Source organism: Trichosurus vulpecula, chromosome 5 (assembly GCF_011100635.1).
Source record: "Trichosurus vulpecula isolate mTriVul1 chromosome 5, mTriVul1.pri, whole genome shotgun sequence".
Lineage (NCBI taxonomy): Eukaryota > Metazoa > Chordata > Mammalia > Diprotodontia > Phalangeridae > Trichosurus > Trichosurus vulpecula.
Window position 1 is genome coordinate 73,311,088 of NC_050577.1, and position 18,245 is coordinate 73,329,332.

The following is an 18,245-nucleotide window of genomic DNA, read 5'->3' on the forward strand; positions in this document are numbered from 1 at the left end:
ATGTCTTTCCTTGGCTCTTTTGTTTTCTCTCATTCAAAGCAAAAACATGTCCAGAATGCTTGCAATATAAACCTTCCAATAATATTGATCTGTAGTCATTGTCAACAGATAATATTGCAAAAAAAAAAAAAAAGGAAGCTCTTGTTTTGAGAAGGGTTGTTTAATAAAAAAGTCTATAAAAACATGAAGCATCTATGGTGAGCACTTTTCTTAGGAGACATGTTCCTTAGGCTTTCTAGGACTTAAAAGGTTACACTCACCATTAATCATTTCCAAAGGGAAGAATGGGACTAGCAGAGTAGGAAGAAGGCATTAGAAAAGGGGGCAGAACAAGGTGGTAAAAAAAAAAAAACCCAGAAAATAAGACACTTTAATAAAGAGTAGCTCTGAAGGTGGTAATTCAATCCATATTAACATAAATCTGGTTTTAAATATAGTCCACATACCAATGCTGAAGTATGCTGACTGTTTTTAGTCATTGCATGAATTCATACATTAGTGAGGAATTAAATCTTCAAAAGTGCTGATAAGAGCAAAAGAATAAGAAATTCTATCATTAAAATAGAAAAAAAGGAGAATAGAAAACCTTGCTTTTACAAACACACATGCCTTCTCAGCTTAGGATCTGACCTTCTCCTTTATACAGAAAATTGAAGCTATCTTCTCCTCTCTTCCTCATTCCACAATTTGACTTCAACCTCACTATTTCCATCTTTACTCCTGTTTCTGATGCAGAAGTAGTATAGTTGTTTCTCAGTTGTGTCTGTCTCTTCTTGACCCCATTTGGGGTTTTCTTGGGCAAAGATACTAGAATGATTTGCCATTTCCTTCTCCAATTCATTTTAGATGAGCAAACCAAGGCAAACAGAGTTTAGTGACTTGCCCAGGGTCATACAGTTAGTAAGGGTCTGAGGCTGGATTTGCACTCCTGAAGATGAGTCTTCCTGATTCCAAGGCCAATTGCTCTTTCCACTGCATGACCTAGTTGTCCTGAGGAAGAGGTAGGCTTACTCTACCAAGGCCAATCTCTTTATACGTACCTATGATTCCAGGCCCTCCATTTCATTTTGTCTTCAGTAATTACATACCTTATCTATCTGTCTTCATGTCTCTCTCCTTCCTTTAATTTCTCTATCTTATTCAATCTCTCCCTATCAGCTATTTCATAGCCTGTGGCTTGGAAACATATCTAAGCCTCCAACATTATAGAAAAGCTTTGCTAGATGCTACTATCTCTACTAGAGACCATCTATTGTCACACACTCCCCTTTCTCACCCAAACTATTTGAGAAAGCCAACCATTTCCTTTGTCCTCATTCTTTTCTTAAGCCTCTATAATATGGTTTCTGATCTCATCACTCAATTAAAACTACTTTATTTTATTTTTACTTAATATTTTCCCCCATTATGCGTAAAAACAATTTTTAATTTGTTTTTTAAAGTCTGAGTTCCAAATTTTCTTCCTCTTTCATTCCCTTCCCCTTTCATTGAGAAGGCAAGCAATTTTATATAGGTTATACATGTGCAGTCATGTGAAACACATTTCCATATTAGTCATATTGTAAAAGAAAACACAGACCAAAAAAAACCCACAAAAAAGTGAAAAGTGGTATGCTTTGGTCTGCATTCAGACTCCATCCATTCTTTCTCTGGAGGTAGACAGCATCATAAGTCCTTTGAAATTGTCTTGGATCATTGTATTGATGAGAATAGCTAAGTCATTCCAGGGTGATCATCATACAATACTGCCTTTTACTGTGTACAATGTTCTTTACCTGGTTCTATTCATTTCACTTTGCATCAGATTATGTAAATCTTTCCAAGTTTTTCTGAAAGTATCCTGTTCACCATTTCTAATAGTACAGTAGTATTCCAACACAATCATATACTACAACTTGTTCAGCCACTCCCCATTGATGGGCATCCCCTCAATTTCCAATTCTTTGATAGCACCAGAAGACCTGCTATAAATAGTTTTGTACATATAAGTCCTTTTCCTTTTTGTTGTTTTATCTATTTGGGATATAGACCTAGTAGCAGTGTCACTGGGTTAAAGGGTATGTGTAGTTTTGTAGCTCTTCAGTTCCAAATTGCTCTCCAGAATGGCTGAATGAGTTCCCAACTCTACCATTAATGTCTCAATTTCCCCACACCCCCTCCAACATTTATCATTTTCCTTATCTATCACATTAGCCAATCTGACAAATGTGGAGTAGTACCTTGGGGTTTTTTTAATTTGCATTTCTTTTATCAATAGTGATATAGAGCATTCCCCATATAACTATAGATAGCTTTGATTACTTTCTTTGAAAACTGCCTGATCATATCCTTTGATCATTTATCATTTGGGGAATGGATCATGTTTTTATAAATTTGATTCAGTTCTCTATATATTTGAGAAATGCTATAATTTTTTCAGTTATGATTATTAACCGTATTTCCCTCCATCCTATTTTGCTTCTCAATACCACTTTCCCCTATTCACCCTCCCTTCCATCAGTCCCCTGACCACTTATCCCGTTCCTCTCCAAATTTCCTTTTGGGTAAGATAGGTTTCTATTCCCAACTGAGAATGTATGTTACTCCCTCTTTGAGCCAATTCCAATGACGGTAAGGTTCATATGTTTCTCCCTCACCTCCTCATCTTCACCTCCACTGTAAAAGTTGTTTTTCACCTCTTTTGCAAGAGATAATTTATCCCATTTTACCTCTCTCTTTCCCCTTCTCCCAGTGCATTCCTTTCTCATCCCCTAATTTTTTATAATCATTCCATTGTATTCAATATACACCATGTCCTCTGTCTATGTATACTCCTTCTAACTGCCCTAACAATGAGAAAGTTCTTAAGAGTTAAAAGTATCATCATCCCATGTAGGAAAATAAAAAGTTTAACCTCATTGAATCCCTTATGATTTCTCTTTCCTGTTAACCTTTTTTTTTATTTTTCTCTTGAGTCTTGTATTTGAAAGTCAAATTTTCTATTCAGCTTGTCTTTTCATCAGGAATGCTTGAAAGTTCTCTATTTTATTGAATATCCATTTTTCCCCTGGAGGATTATACTGAGTTTTGCTGGGTAGGTGATTCTTGTTTGTGATCCTAGCTCCTTTTCCATTTGGAATATCATATTCCAAGCCCTACAAACCTTTAATGTAGAAGCTGCTAAATCTTGTATTATCCTGACTGTGGCTCTATGATATTTGAATTGTTTCTTTCTGGCTGTTTGCAATATTTTCTCCTTGACCTGAGGACTCTGGAATTTGGTTATCATTCTTCTGAAGGTTTTCATTTGGGCATTTCTGAATTCTTTCAATATCTATCTAGGCAGTTTTCCTAGATAATTTCTTGAAAGAAGATGCTTAGGCTCTTTTCTTTTTGTCATAATCTTCAGCTAGTCCAATAATCCTTAAATTACCTCTCTTTGATCTATCTTCCAAGTCAGTTGTTTTTCCAAAGAGACATTTTACATTGTTTCCCTATTTTTAAAATTATTTCATTTTGTTTTCAGGCTTCTTGGTGTCTCATGGAGTCATTAGCTTCCATTTACCCAATTTTAAAGTCTGAGGAATTATTTTCTTCATTGAGCTTTTATACCTCATTTTTCATTTGTCTAATTCTACTTTTTAAGGAGTTCTTTTTTTGTGTAAGGCAATTGGGGCAAAGTGACTTGCCCAAGGTCACACAGCTAGTAAGTGTCAAGTATCTAAATCTGGATTTGAACTCAGGTCTTCCTGAATCAAAGGCCGGTTTTTGTTAGTGAATTTTTGTATATATATATATTTTTCCATTTGACCAATTCTGCTTTGTATGGTGGAGTTCTCTTCATTAGAATTTTGTGCCTCTTTTACCATTTGGCTTATTCAGCTTTTTAAGTTGTTTTATTCTTATGTATTTTTTTTGTGCATGTCTCCTTTACCAAGTTGTTGACTCTTTTTTCATTATTTTCTTGCATCACTGTAATTTCTTTTTCCAATTTTTCCTCTACCTCTCTTATACAACTTTAAAAATCCTTTTCAAGCTCTCCAAGGTATTATTTTTAGGCTTGAGATCAATTCATATTTTGTTTTTAGGCTTTGGATGTGGCAGTTTTGACTTTGTTGTCTTCTGAATTTGTCTTTTGATCCTTCCTGTCACCATAGTAACTTCCTATGTTTAGGATCTTTTTCTGTTGGCTCATTTTTTTTCAGGTTTTTTGTGCATCCATTTTCAGAGTTAGTTCTGGGGATCTGTAAGTTTTCTCCTGACCTTTGCTCTGGTCTGTGAGTAGCCACAAGCACTCTTTTCTGCCCTGAAACCAGGGTTCCCACTCACCAGTACCTGCAAGCTCTGGTGTGCTAGTGCTCCACTTTACCCTGAGACTGAGAACAGGACTGCTACCCAGATTGGAGTATGGGTGGTACAAGACTCTGGTCTTGCACCCAATGCCAGCAAGGGGAACCCTGTAATCTCCTTCTCTACATAAATATGTATAAACATACAGAATAGATAGAAGGTAACTTTAGAAAAGAAGGCACTAGAAGTTGTGGAAATTGAACTACCTCCTCTATGAAGTGGAATTTGAGTTGAGTTTTAAACATCTTCTTTCTGATATAAAGCTGTTCACAACCTGTGCCCTTCCTACCTTTCCAGTTTACTTACGCATTACTACCCTCTACGGTTTAGTCATAGAGGCTTATTTTCTCCTTCTCACGCACAATTCTCCTCTCTCTTCATGTTTATACTGGCATTCCACCATGCCCGGAATGTACTCTATCCTCTGGAAATATTTTATTTCCTTCAGGACTCAGCTCAAGGGCTGCATTCTGAGGGAAGGTTTTCCTGGTATCCATACCTACTAGTCCCTTTCCCTTTATGTTTTATGTGCAACTGTATTGGGTGTCCTAAAAAGTTTTAGAGCAATTTTAAGTTTTATTTGCTACAAAAACAAAAGTGAATCAGTATTTACCCTCAAGAAGCTTACATTTTAATGGAACAGGCAGGATGTCCCTAAAGTGTTACTTCAGTTTTAGGCTGGTGAAGCTGAGAAACTTAAAACTGCACTAAGACATTTTTGGGACACCCTGTATATGGACACGCTGTCTCCTCCACTAAAATGTAAGCTTTTGAGGGTGGATCCTGATTCACTTTTGTTTCTGTAGGACTGGAACTTAGTCCATTGCCTAGGATTTAGAAGACAACTAGTACATAAATAGTTATTGATATGACTGAGGTAATTTTTCTGTTTTCCCTCCTCTATTTTAATTTCATAATTGTAATTTTAAATTTTAATAATAATTTTAATTTAATAAGGATTAAATTATGTACTACAATCAGAACTACTCATTGTTTAGGTTATATGTAAATGCATTCATGCATACAAATGTGTACGTATGCTTAGACACACACCTTTGCAGCATAGCATAGTGGATAAAGAGCTGACCTCTGGGCCGGGAAAATCTGAGTTCAAGATACGCCTCTGATACACATCAATTATGTGACCCTGGGTAAGTCACTGGTACTCTCATTGTTCTAGACAACTTTCTAGGACCATGAATTGCAGAATAAGTACTGTCCTACACTGGTAGGGCCCATTTCTTCAGTAAGACTTTCAGACTCCTGGTTTTCTTCCTGGCCTAACTCAGGTGCAACCTCTTCTGAAAGTATTCTTTCTCTCCTCAAATATTCCTGGGGTACTTTTTTTTGATGTCTTCTTTGCCATCACTGATTTCTAGTGTATGTGTATGTGTGTGTGTGGATGGGGGAAAGAGGGAGGAGTTTAGACTTGTGATTTCATCAGTTACTGAATACCAATACAGATTGGCAATTGGTCTGTGCCTTCTCTAGTTTTAGGAAGTTTCTTGGGGAAGCCTTGATCAAGTAAGTATCTTCTCCATCATCAGATAGCAAATATATGCCAGATAGACTTTGAAGCCAGGCCTTCCTGACTCAGAGGTCAGCCCTTTAATTTATCATACTGTGCTTACTCTCGACTTTCTACCTTATATTATTTTACTTATCTCTGTATGTGTTAATTAAATAGAAGTTGCTTGGGGCCAAGGACTGTTTCTTTTTATGCCCAGTGTCTAGCACATAGTAGGTACGATGTTTGTCGAACTGACGCAAACTGGGAATTCAATCATTATGTCATTTCTTCCAGTGAGATGCATCTCTCTACATTTAAGTCCTAGATGTGTGATTTTATTGATATAGGGAACAACTGTGTGAGGGAGTACTTTCTACACACAGGAATAGAGTTGTGCAAATGTACAGTGGTAGGAGAGGGATTATTAGGTTCAGTGAACAGCAAGTTGTTCAGTTTAATGCTAAAATTAATTTTAACAAAATACACGTAATTTCCATACCCACCGGTGCATTACAACAGAAAGATTCCCCAAACAACTCATTGGTGCTAATGGTTCAATCAGATAGGTTTTGCTACAACAGCAATACTTTGCTCTTTTTCCTATTCTTTTGTCAAGGAACTTTTATTGCCTCAAACTGAGCTGCAAAAATTATTACTATCATAAAAATATCATGCATTCGCATCTGAAAAATCTCTGACTTTGAGATTTTTTATGTTATATAAAATGAGTTAGACCCCCACAATTCCACAAAGTTCTGAACTCTATCTATCAAGTTTATTTACAGTGAGTCGTTTGTATTGGCAACCTTTCCAAAGGTGTCATTTTCCCTTTTATAAATTTTCTCAGGATGATACCATGTCATCATATTCTTTTCAGGAAAATATTGGTCTTTTTCCTAGGATAAACTGATAAAACTCTGTTTAATCATGTACCTGGTTGTACCTAGGTAGCAAAAAAGAAAGAAACTAAGTTCTTAATCTAGACATTTCAGGCCTTAAACCTAGATTTTCTATCAACAAGTTACCTACCTGAGGTCAAAGAATAGTCTGGTGCTTAAATATACAATTATTTCAGTCATGCTAACTTGGCAACAAAATCCTATGTTGTTATTGCTGTTGGTCAGTTCTTTCAGTCATGTCCAACTCTTCATTGCCCCATTAGCAAAGATACTGGAGTGGTTTGCCATGACCTTTTTCAGCTCATTTTGCAGATGAATAAACTGAGGCAAAACAGGGTTTAGTGGCTTGTTCAGCTTCACACAGCTAGTAAGTATCTGAGGTCAGATCTGAACTCAGGAAGATAAGCCTTCTTGATTGCAAGCCCACTGCTCTATCCACTGTGCCACCTACCTGCCCAAAATGCTACATGCTAACCTGTAAACATACTATTTTGTTTTGTCTATATGAAGTGTGATTCACAAATTTAGGAAGGGATGAATGATAGAATAATGATGTGAAGCTCAGTCCCTATCACCACATGTTTTTACTAGTGATTTTAGTATAAAATATTAATTGGCATTTTAGGTTGTACTGGAGTCACCAGGTAATTTCACAAGCCTATTAAGATATGACCTAGGTGATCCATTACTAAACTGGAATTGCATATTCCATCCAATTTAAAAAGAAAGTTTGAGCTCAAGATTCATTTATGCATAAGAAAAAAATGCACAGGTAAAATGTTTCTACATTAGCAGGCAGGCATTCCCCTTTTTATTAGCTTTAGATAAGTAAATCCTGTGATTTCATCGAGGCATTCTTTAAGAGTATAGCATATGGCTTGATAATTGGAGCACAAACAGACAACTCAGCTATAATTTTTTATGTCAGACTGAAATAAGGTCCATAAGTGAAAAATATCCCATCTTTCCTGGAGAGTGAGAAAGTGAAGGAATAGAGCAACTCAAGTCCTGTTCACTCTAATTGCCAAGATACTCCAGGGGTTCCACTTAATTTATAACTGCTTAATTTTTTTTCCCCCTCTGCAACAGGGGTCAAAGAAAGTTTCAGCTGTAAGTGAACTTTCAAAGTCAGATTCACATTTCTAAGCCCTACATAACCCATGAAGACAATCATTTAATGTCAAGACACTTCAAAATTTGGAAAGGATCAATTATGTTTCTTTTATTATCTTCAGAAAGCCACTGTTGCTTTCAGGCAGGTCACCTTTCTTGGGAACTGCACATCTGAAGGCATGTTCCTGCTAATGGTATGTTCGAGGAACCAGCCACTACTACCAGAGAGATAGGGGTTTGTGAACTGACACCCCCACTTTTGAACTCTGACCTTCAAACAGAGGAAGCTCATCAATTGTGGGTGGTGAAAGAAAGTGAATTGTTCATGGCCATATCTCCTACCCCTCAGGGAATCTTCTGTTGCCCAAATCTTTCTACAGTGACGTGAATTTGTAAGAAGAATGCTTCTGTTGAATTGAAAAAAAAAAAGAAAGAATAAAAGCATTTTTTAAAGTGAGAGAAAGCGTGGAGGGGGGGAAATAGTCTTTCAATATCATAGGTATGTAGAGCAATCACGACAGGAACTATAGTTATATATATATATATATATAGTTATATTAAGGTTTTTCTTATATGTTTGGAATAAATGTGATGTTAACTGGATTCTTTAGTTTTTCCCTCCCACATGGCTTTTTTCATAAAGGGACATATCAATTTCTTCATACAACTAAAGTAATTTCAATGTAATCTGCTAAATGGGTTTTACGATGATGCGTTACTGATGAGATCATTGCCGTCTGCCAAATCAGCCACATATTTCATTAGAATAAAGAGCCATGGAAGAAATGTACATTAGTTGATTAATGAAGAAAAAAATGGATAAAGACAAAAATTCTGTAGAACTGTGTACCAAAATATCAAAAGGACTATGATTTAAAATCAACAAAGGAAAAAGTATGACTAGATCCACTTCATCGTGATTTAGATTTTAAGATAGGAAGGATAACCTTTCAACAAGAGCAATGCTTCTGCCATGGAAAAATGCTGCTGAAATACTTCAATATTGCAGAAATAATATTTTCAGTTAGTAAAATTAGAGATCTTTAGAAAATTATGCTGAATGACAACATAGCATCCTATTATAAATAAAAATCAAAATATAATTGGTTTTGTAATGAGAGGGTTCTTATTAATGTCATATTAAGAAATGCTACACAGCAAAGAAAAAAGTCTAAAAAATCTGCTGCCATATTTAAAAATAGATGAACAGAATATCCTAGACCAATTATCTTCTGAGCCTTGAAGAGAAAAAAAAATTAACTATAACATTCTAAAGCAATCCCCATTGAACTGTCATTTAGATATCCAGTAATTTTTTTTTCCTCTTTGCTAATAATTATCAAGGTATCTATATCTTAGTAGAAGTGTGGCTGTAATTCCTGTCTGAATATTTACCCTTATAGAAATTTGGAGGTTAAATGACACTGCTTTAGAGAATTTAGAACAGATAAAATTAAAATGCCAACCACCACCAGAGTAACTTGTCTTCCTTCTGTCATTCTCCCCAATGCCAGACTTCTCCATCATTTTGGGAAAAGCTTTTATCTAACACCTCACATCAGTCATCTTCAATTTATCTCTTTACTTAATCTTAAATCACTTGCCTAGTTTTGCTACTTTTTCTGTCTCTTATATTTTCCAACACTTCTCTGCCCATGTTACAAATGCCCTAGGCTAATAATTAATCACCCCTTGGCATATACTCTTATTACTCACTGTGGTATATTTGACAGAATACTGGGCTTGGGAGACAGGAAGACCTATGTTCAAATTCTACCTCAGATACTTACTGTGTGAACCTGGGCAAGTCACTAAACTTCACTGGGTCTGTTTCCTCATCTTTTAAATGAAGGTGTTGGACTTGATGACTTCTAAGTTCTCTCCCAGCTCTAACTCTATAACATTAAGATTCTGTGGTGCTCCAACCTTCCTCACCAATGTCTCCTTATTCCCTAGCATCAGAATCATAAACCCTCAGCATTGTCAAGAATTCCCAAAGCCATCTAATACAATCCACATCTAAATAACAATACTGTTTTACAACATCCCTGAAAAGAGGTCTAGTCTCTGATTGAAGACCATCAGCATTGGGAAATTAAGTATATTGGGTACTTTGGATTGTTGGGCAATGTTTCCTTATGTTAAATGAAAATCTAACTCTGTGCAGCTAGCACCAATTTTTGCTTGTTCTGACCTCTAGACTTAGAAAAATAAGGCTAAGCTGGCTTCCCAAGGACAGCCTTGGAAGCATTGCCTTCTTTGGCCAATATTCTTATTGATTGTGTGCCCACCTTCACCTTAAAACATTATAGTACTTTTCCATGGCCAAATGAATGAAGTCTCCATAGATAAAACACAGAAAATAGACCAAGTGGTTTCACAGCTGACCTGGTATGATTCTAGAATTCCACATTTTTATTTGAAACACTTCATTAGGATGTACTGAATGTAAGCTACACTTGCTTTGTCTTCTCCATATTCACAACTTAACCCCTTCTGTACTTTGGATACTACCTCCATTGTTTGCTTTGCAAGTTTTACTTCAAAGCCTGACCCTATTTCACAATTTATCATGGCCCAATTTCCCTAATGTTTAAGAACTCCTATTCTTCCCTCCAGTAGCCTTTTTGGTTTGATCTAAAAACTGGCTTCCTTTCACAACTGCTTCATCTGGCTGCTGGACTTTGGGACTTCTGATTTCCACGATGCACCAGTAAGCTTATTATTGGGAAAACCTCAAGATACTGCAAGTACCCCTCAGCCTGGCAATTCCTTGTGGGTGTTGCCTTCCAGCCAGCCACCCACCCCCATTAGAGTGTAAGCTCCTTGAGGGCAGGGACTGTCTTTCTTTTGTGTATTATATCTCCAGCTCTTAGCACAGAGATGGGAACACAGTAGGATGCTTAATAAATATTGTATTGATTGATATGGAACTCTCTTAGCACTTCTATGTGATCCCAACCCAAATTATATATAAACTCTTATTTTCAGCCCCTAATATGTAGTTGTCCTTAAATGGTGGTATATATTAAATATACGACTCTAGAATCTGTGTACTGGAATGATGTCTTGCTTCGTAGTCTGTTATGAAACACTTTGTCCATTTCAGCTTGTCTCCCTTACTCTGAAAACTCCTAAAGAGAAGGCACTATGATTCAGGGGTGGGGAACCTGTGGCCATGACTCCACATGTGGCCCTCTAGGTCCTCAAGTATGGCCCAGAATTGTTCTGTGAAGTTTGGATTCAGACAAAGGGCCACCCCTGAGGAGCTAGAGGGCCACATGTGACTTGGAGGCTACAGGTTCCCCACCCTGCACTATGTTTGCGAAATTCATTTTGCATAGTGCCTAGCCAAGTGTCATGTGAAATTAAGCACATCTTTTTTTTTTATACTAGACTTATGTTTCATTATATAATCAACTAATTAACTAATTAAAGGAAGCCAACCTATTGTTTTATAATACCAAAGCTGCTTAATGCTCATCGGACAGAATAAATGAACCTTGCATCATCCAGTGGCTACTACGGTACTAGTACTCTCCATTCCTAATTGATGTGCCACGAACAGAGATTTGGCCTAGTTACTGAAAGTCAAGAAGGGTTCCTATCAGAAAGAGAGAACACAAAAAGCCTCCCCAAAGCACTAGAAGCTTTCCCTAAAAGAATAAAACAAGGATAGCTCTTTTTCAGCTAGAATTACTTGATATAGTTTAGAAATGCATAAGAATTTAAAATCATAAACAAAGACAAAAAGGAGAGAAAATTATCCCCATTTGCCAACATGATGGTTTACATAAAATCAGCAAAGAAACTGAGACAATTAATGACTTAAGCAAAGTAGCAGGTCACAAAAGAAGCACACAAAAATCAAAAGCATTTCCATGTAGGAATAACAAATCTCAGGAGAAATTAAGGGAAAAGGAAGTCTCCTTGAAAATAACTATAAGATGTATAAAGCACTTAGGAGTCATCTGTCTACCATGGAACAGTCAGGGCTTGTACAACTACAAAGCAGTCTTTAAAGAAATAAATAAAATTTAAGTAACTGGAAGGCTAGTGAATGCTTGCAAATGATCCAAGACCATATTAAGGATAATCCTAACTACATTATTTCCCAAATTGAGTACTAGATGCATTGTACTATCAAGATAATAAGCAAAAAGTAGGCAAAATATTAACAAAATTTATTGAGAGGTGTGGACTCTCAAAGAAAATAATGAAAAACAGTTGGCTAACAGTACTTCTACACCACAAAGTATACTATGAGGCAATAATCATCAAAATTATTTGGTCCTGGTTATATAAAAAAGGATAGATCAGCAAAACAAATGAGATAAGGATGAATTGGAAACCAATGCATTAAATAACCCAGTGTCTGATAAACCCAACAACATAAAATACTTGCACAAGAAATTTCTTTGACAAGAACAGTTGCTGAAAAGAGATTTGGAAGAAATCTGGTTTAAATCAACACTTTGTAACATATAGCATGATAAGCTCAAAAGGGATACAGCACTGTAGAACTAAATATCATACCATAAAATATTAGAAGAGAACCAGATCAGTCACTTTTCAGAATTATGGCTAGGGTGAGAGATCTTAGGCAAACAAGGGATACATGTGTTTATAAAAGACAAAATGAATGTGATTATCTGAAATTGAAAAATTTTTGTAACTATAAAATCAATGTTACTAGGATAAGAAGTAAATGCAGGGGGAGAGGGGAGGTTTACATCAAATATCTCTGATAAAGTTCATGTGCTCAAGATTATCATTATTATTAAAAATAATAATAGCAGCAAACATTTACACTGGACCTACAATGTGACAGGTAATATGCTAAGCATTTTATAAATGCTCTCTCATTTTACCCACATAACAATTGCTGTGAAGTAGGTAGTATTATTTTCCTCATTCTACAGATGGGGAAACTGAGGCAGAAGATTAAATAATTTGCCATGGGTCATATAGCTAATAATGCCCTGAGACTAGATTTGAATTCTGGTCTTCTTGACTCCAAGCCCTGCACTCTATCCACTGCGCAACCTAACTGCCCCTAGGGAATTACAGAAATATACAGTAACAAAAGCCATTCCCCAATGGTTAACTGTTGAAAGGATATCAACAAAAATGTCTAAAAAAATTACAAACCATTAACAATCCTATAAAACCCTGCTCCAGAACACTAAAAATAAGAGAAATGCAAATCAAAGCAACTCTGTGGTTGCATATCACCTCCAGAAGACTGGCAAAGATGATACAAAAAGGATGATAGTCAGTATTGGGAGGGGGTTGTATGAAGACATGCTGATTAATATACAATTGGTTTAGAAGCTAATTGGTCTAAGCATTCTGGATATTATGTTAAGAAAGTGATGAAAATGTTTATATCTTTTGACCTAGAGCTCCCTCTGCTAGACATAAACCACAACAATGTCAGGGATAGAAAGGTAAACTGTGCCACCCCTCCAATATTTACAGGACCACTTTTTTAGTGGCAGCAAAGAACTAGGAACAAAGTAGGTTTCCACTGATTTGGGAAGCAAAACAAATTATGGTATACAAATGTAATGGAATATTATTGCACCAAAAGAAATGATGGATATAAAGGACCAGGGAGTCATGGGAAAAGTTATTATTAATAAATGGAAAATAATCAGAATTTATAGAATACACATATGACTAAAAGAACAACAACTGAAAGTGAGTGTTAATTGTAAAATAGAATCCCCTCTCAGGGCACCTTGCATCTATTTTGTATTTATCTTGTGTGTTTCTGACAATATACATTGCCTCCCACTTTAGAATGCAAAATCCTTGAAGGCAGGATTTGCTTTTGCTTTCCATATGTATCTATAGAGTTTAGCTATGCAGGCACATACTAAGTGTTTTCACTTGGTTCATTTTTCAGTCATGTCTGACTCTTCATGACACCATTTGGGGTTTTCTTGGCAAAGATAACAAAGTAGCTTGCCATTTCCTAATCCAGCTTATTTTACAGATGAAGAAACTGAGGCAAGCAGGATTAAATGACTTGCCCGTGGTCACACAGCTAGTAAATGTCTGAGACCAGATTTGAACTCAAGAAGATGAGTTTTCCTGACTCCAGGCCCAGAACTCTATCCACTGTGCCACCTAGCTACCCATAGTAAGTGCTTAATAAATGCTTATTGATTGACTAGTAGATTGATAATGACCAGATAGAAAAATGTTCCTCCCTCCCTTTTTTGCAGAAGAGGGGGACTCTGGAGATGGAACACAGCATAACATGTCAGACTTGATTGATGTGTTGGTTAGTTTTGCTTAAATGCTTTTTTCCCCCTTTTGTTCTTATGAGTCGGCTTTCTGGGTAAGGGAATCAGGAGGGATATAGTGGGAAAAGAAGGTGAAATGAAAACAAAAGATGTAAATTAAGCTTTCTCAAAAGCCCCCTCCCCCTACAAATTCACAGGTCAGTGGGCATTTTTTCTACACCGAGATACACACCAAATGCCACAGTCATCTGTACTGACATATGCAAAAATTTTCAGCCAACAAAGACAGCATTTCTACAAACTACTCCCACCCAATCCGATGGACAGATGGCTAGGGACCCATTAGAGCCATTTTCCTTTAGATGATATGTTTTTGATTATTTCCCATTTATGTATTATCACATACTAGAAATGTTTTTAAAAACCTTTGTATCCCTATTTTTTATTATTTTTCACCATTTATGGTCCATAGGGATCACTCCTATTTTACTGGAAAAAAGATCATATTTGACATATCCTTTTTTCTGTATAGGATTTTACAAAATTTAGAGATGTTAGAAATTTAATTGCTGCCATGATAGAGAATTGATTTGGGTAGCAGTGCATCATGGCATTACTGAATGAATCAGGCAAGAAGAAGCTGATTATGAAAAGTGGCAGAAAGTTCTTATTTACTCAAAAAACAGCTTGGTAATCAACAAAGATGAGGAGGGAGCCTTAGAAAAGTGTACATGACTGTTGGATTTTTTTTTAATGGAATGCAGTTTCATTTGCCTAAGTTTAGGAGGGATTTTCTTTAAAAGGAAATTCTCAAACTTGAGGACCATTATTTGATTGGATGCAGTCTACATCATTACTAGTCTGATTAGATTTAATAAACTAAATTTGTGCTACTTGGCATCTAAGAACAGAGAAGAGAATTAAAAACAATCTTATAGTTAACCAAGCTAAAAGAACCTTTTAATGTGTAACATATACTTAATGGAGGCACATCTCCTTTCCACCACCACCATTTACTGTACTTATGAATGCTTTCTTTCTGCTCACATAGCCAGAATCATCTAATCAAGGATTCAGTGATATGCTCGGTAACATAACACTTTAGGAGTCCAGGAAGGATTTGAACATGGAGATATTATAACAACTATTAAACATCTGTAAATAGGGAAGAAAAAAACCCACCACAGCCACAGATTAAATTTTCACTATGTAAGGAAGGGTGATTGTACCTCCCAAGATGAAAACACTAGGTTTCAAATATAATCAATCTATCAGGAGTTCAACAAAGTGACCTGGCATAGATTTACCTCTTCTTGAAAATAAAAAAAACCCTCCAAAAATAAAGTAGCATTTTAGCTATTACCTGTATACTCAATTTAAGTGAGAGAAGATTAGCAGATATGTATCTAAATGATCATATTCAATCTATTCATAGCATCATTTGGTTCATTCACCCATGCCATTTTTCTTTGATAAATAAACTCTCTATTTGCCAAAGGAGGTCAATGAATAATTCCCATTTTATTTTGTTTTGTTTTGTTTTTGTAAATCCTAATATACCTTCATTTATTCAGATCATAGTCACATGAGAATTCAGATCATACTAACCCTAGTAACCCTAAAATTTCGAATGCAAACAACACGCAAAATACGTAGACATGCAGACTTCCCCCCACTCCCACTCCTTTGGCTAGACTGACTTCATTATCAATAAAAATAAGAAGTTAAACCCAGCAAAGACAACATGCAATTCTGATTTTTCCAGATGCTTAACAATTTGGGCTTTAAAATCATCACTGTCCACTTAACATGTTTTTGAGTGACTATTTTACACAGCAGCTCCTTCTCTGTCACCCTGCTTGACTACATTACTCCTAATTCCTGCTCTGTGCATTTTAATGCATTATTGTTTCATAATACAATACTACAAATTGCAAATTACATCTGGCTCAAGGAGTGATTATGAAAAATACGATCACTGCTGCCTTTGCTCGAATCACTCTGATAATAATGAGAGATTGATTGAGCTCTAAGCAGCCCGAATGATGAGGGGGTCAATTTGAACACTTCCTATTAAGCTTCTTTTGTTAAACTCAACACTTTGCCAGGTCAGAGGCAAATAATCATACTACATCTGGTTACCATGGTTTTAGTCCTCCCAAGGCACTGAAACAATTCAGTAAAACGGTAGTGCCCAAAGGCAGACCTATAAGAAATGCTAATGAGACCTAGGTCATAAAAACACATCCATTTACACTAGCACTTGAAAGAGGAAAAGATAAAAGTTGGAATGACATTTAACTGCACACCTTTTCCCATTAGGAAGGTGCACTCTGAAGCAGGAGTGGTCCCCAACAGCTTTATCGTAAAATTGAACCAGTCTCTGTGCAAATGGACATGTGCCATATAAATAAATGGTTAACTACAAGCCAAGCACATGTTGCATCAAGTTCATTAATACGCAAAAAACTTCCTTAAAGTGCAACTACTCTCCTGTGACAAAAAAGTACGTAATAACGAGGATTATAACACTAGCTATTCAGCAAACTAAGTGCCAGGTGCTCACTAAGAAATGCAGAAACAAAGACACAAAAGGCATCTCATTTTCTCCTTACAACAAACCAGGGAGGTAGGTGCTGCTATTTTCCCATTTTACAGCTGAGGAAATTGAGACCAATAGAGTTTAAGTGACTTCCCAGGGTCACACAGCTAATAAGTGTCTCAGGCAAGACTGGAAATCAGGCCATTCTGCCCAGGTCCTGCACTCTATCCACTGTGTCACCTACCTGCCTCAAGGGAGTAAGACTATTAAAAACTGCCAACAACCATCAATATTAAAAGATAGTATTAGTCAACTCACGATAAATCTCAAATGTTTCCCTCAAACTCAGTGTTAACAGAACCATGCAGAAGAGTCACAAAGGATAATAAATAGTCTCTGGGAGTTTAAAACATGTACTCCTTCTCAGCATTTCTCCTAGAAATTTGGAAAGATTAAAACTTCCCTAAAGATCTCATTATCTAAAAAAGTTAGTTTGTCTGTCAGCACTTTTTTCTGTTGATATTAAGAAATGATCTTTGCTGATTCATGTTTCCTAGAGAAAGCCCTCTGAAGAGTAAATTAAGTGCTTCGCAATATTATTTCATTTTCATTCATTTCATTAAAATTGATTTGCACATTCAATTTTTATATTCAGACATCCCCCTGGCCTACCTTCTCCCAGAGGATTGTACTGGCCAAGTGCCATGGGCTCAGAGGTCATGACATAATGGGGAAGGGAAGGCAGGTTTGCTCCATGTTAATGTGCAGGTAGAGTGCATAGAGACGACCAGCTCCAGTCTGTGGAACAATTTTGTATTTGATGCCCATGAATTCTCTGGACCACAACTTCCTTCTTAAAGTTCAAGGTCACATAAGGTCAGATAGATGATTTAGGAGCAAGCTGCATTTTTTGGCACCCTTGGGTCCTGCTGACTTAAATATGTACAGGAGATGATAGAGCATAGAAAATGACAGTGCAGTGGCCCGTTTCCTGAAAAAGGTATTGTTAGCCCATCGTTTTCATATGAGAAATTATAAGAATGAATATTGTTCTTTACGCACTGCAGTCAGTCATGAAGGTTCTTACCACTGGGATTCTAACAAAGAAACAGCAGCAAAGGGTCAGAATGGAATAACCCTATTGTACTCTCTCCTATTAACATATCCCTGTAAAAGAAAAGGAACATTAGATCCCACAAATGTCATCTCTCCATGTTTCTCCTTAATGGACTTTAAATAATTCACTAAGTGTTTCTAATACATGCCTCCTTCCTTTGAGTGCTTGCCTAGAATCCCTTTCCAGCCAGACCTCTAATGCCATCTCCTACGAACTGTCACTCCTGACCCTGCGTCTTGTGTGGTCTCTGCAACCCCAGGGAACTTAAAAGCACAAAAGAAAGTGGGAGTTTGTTTAAAACAAATAAACAAATTGAAAAAGGGAACACCAAACAGACTCAGCTGGAAACTGCAGATCAAATTTAAACTGATATTAGTGGTCTGAGCCTTTACTGGTTAGAGTTTCTTTTGATGGATGCAATTGTGTCCCTTTCTCCTGGTTGCAGTTTGAACCAATGTCCAAACTCAATAACCCCAGTTTC

The 18,245-nt window shown here is 36.5% G+C and overlaps 1 protein-coding gene across 9 annotated transcripts in view; it reads right to left on the reverse strand.

Moving 5' to 3' along the window:
* PARD3 (par-3 family cell polarity regulator) overlaps positions 1-18,245 on the reverse strand; it is a 721,872-nt gene that overhangs the window by 193,282 nt on the left and 510,345 nt on the right. The window lies entirely within an intron of this gene.